At 35.3% G+C, this 2180-nt stretch overlaps 1 pseudogene; it reads right to left on the bottom strand.

Moving 5' to 3' along the window:
- Positions 1-535: 535 nt before the first annotated feature.
- The window catches only part of LOC117169818, a 7250-nt pseudogene continuing 5605 nt past the window's right edge, over positions 536-2180 (bottom strand).

Raw genomic sequence — 2180 nt, 5'->3', positions numbered from 1 at the left:
ATCTAAGCTTTAAAAATCTGTTTGACTTGTTTATTGTAGACTAATGCGTGAGCAGCTAGAAATCGGGCAAATTGTATTAAAAAATCCCGGTCATTTGTATCATATTTTCGGTGGGAGTAGTCGTTTTTCCAGTTCCGCTATTCTTACCGAAACAAATCCGGCTATTTGTACGAAAATTTTGGTACATGAAGCCAAGTTCTTTTTTACATCGTGAAAATTTGTTAAGCTCAATAAAAAATAAAATTTATTTCCCAAAAATTACATTATTTCTTTTTTCTTTGAACATTTATAATTACTTATGCAAGTACTTAAGGCAATCTCGCCAATTAGAAACTACATTTAAAGAAATTATTTCTTTTAGTATACTGTAAGAAAAGTATTATTAGAAAAATGTGTGTGGGTTCAGCCATTTGTTTAGTTTGCTTAAAAAAACATTTAAGTACGCAATAAAGCATTTTTTAACGAAAAAAAATTTTGTTGGACAAATACCAACAAAATTATTTTTTTGTCCGAACCAAACATTTTTCACAATGTATCATATAACCTCTCGCTTTTCTTCCTTTGGATTCAATATTGCTTGAATCTCTTCCAAGCTTTTCCCTTTAGTCTCAGGTGTAATACAATAAACAATTAAAGTTCCCCCACAGCAACAAACCGAAAATATCCAAAAAGTGGTTTAAATACCACAAAAACTATTTAAACCCTGAAAACCCAATCCCACAAGAAATGCAAATAAGGAACCCAAAATCATTCCAAATGCAACCGCCAGTCCTTTAACTTTCATAGAAAAAAGTTCTCCTAAAAGTACGTATGGAATCGTCGCAATTCCCATAGCACAGGTCACCTCATAACTGATCAAAGAAACCAAAGGAACCCACGTAATGGACGTTACATTCACTTGTAAACCATACTTCAGAAAAAAGAATATTCCAACAGCAGCCAAAGATAAGGAAGCTAACAATCCAGATACCAAAAAAAGAATTCTTCTCCCAGCTCTATCCACCAATCCAAATGCAGCGATTCCTGCAATGAGTTGTGTTGCAGTTAACATTATCACAGAATGTTGAGGTGAAAGTGTAAAATCAATATGGCTACAAATTTCTTGAGCATAGGCAACTATTGCAATCGCCCCGGAAAATTGTTAAGTAGCCTTAACACAAAAAAGAATTAAAAGTCCACGACGATCTCCTCTAGTTCCAATTAATTCTCTAAAAGATCCTCTTTTTGGCTGCTGACTTTCGAGTATAGATTCCTTCATTTTTGCAATATCCATTTTCACAAATTCCACATTTCTAATGCAACGTAATTTCATCAGACTTTTAGTTGCTTTATCTTCTTTGTTTTGTTGCAAATAAAAATAAGGTGACTCTGGCATGAATGTAAATGTGACTAAGAATAAAATTGGAATTGAAAGTGAGACGAAGTTTAGGGTGTCGTATGGTAAATAAGCTCCAGCTGTTGTGACAGCAAGGCTGCCGAAATTAACGGAGATTTTCATGATTGTAGTAAGAATTCCTCGAATACGTTTATCAGCGATTTCTCCTATGTATATGACAACTAGGTTGAATAAGGCTCCATGCCCTACCCCAGCAACGAATTTGGCTACGAAGATTCCGGTAAAATTCTCGGTGAGGATTATTAAAATCCAGCCAGTCACTTGGGGCACGGCAAATATGAGGAGGGAATATTTTCTGCCTAGATAATATACAAAGTGAGGGCTTAGGAGGCAACCAAATATAGCACCGAACGTGTAGAGAGATTGTATCCAGGCTCCTTGAGATTTTGTTATTGGAACTTCTGATTCCTTGTTCATCAAGTAAGGAAGTGCGGGTGAAGTCCAGGCCATGTAGCCACCACATCCTATCGTTGAGATGCATGCTGGAATAAAATTAATTTATGAGATTTTTTTCTATCAGGTTGGTCCTTACTTTTCTTTCGATGTTCTTTAATAAAGATTCTATTAAATAGTGCGCACAAAAGTGAAATTGATCGAAAAAACTGTTGGCGAATAATCTAAAGGGATGAAAAATATCAAAACTTGACCGTTCTTTTACTCCAAACATCTTGAATTTGATATATATAATTAAAAATTTATCATAAGGACAACCGCAGGATATCGCCGGGAGCGGGTGCTAATCTGAAAAATTGCACCCGCTTCCAGCGAAATCGCGGTAAAATTT

This window comes from Belonocnema kinseyi, chromosome 3 (assembly GCF_010883055.1).
Source record: "Belonocnema kinseyi isolate 2016_QV_RU_SX_M_011 chromosome 3, B_treatae_v1, whole genome shotgun sequence".
NCBI classification, from domain to species: domain Eukaryota; kingdom Metazoa; phylum Arthropoda; class Insecta; order Hymenoptera; family Cynipidae; genus Belonocnema; species Belonocnema kinseyi.
The sequence above is the reverse complement of the archived record's forward strand: the minus strand, read 5'-3'. Positions and strand labels throughout refer to the sequence as shown.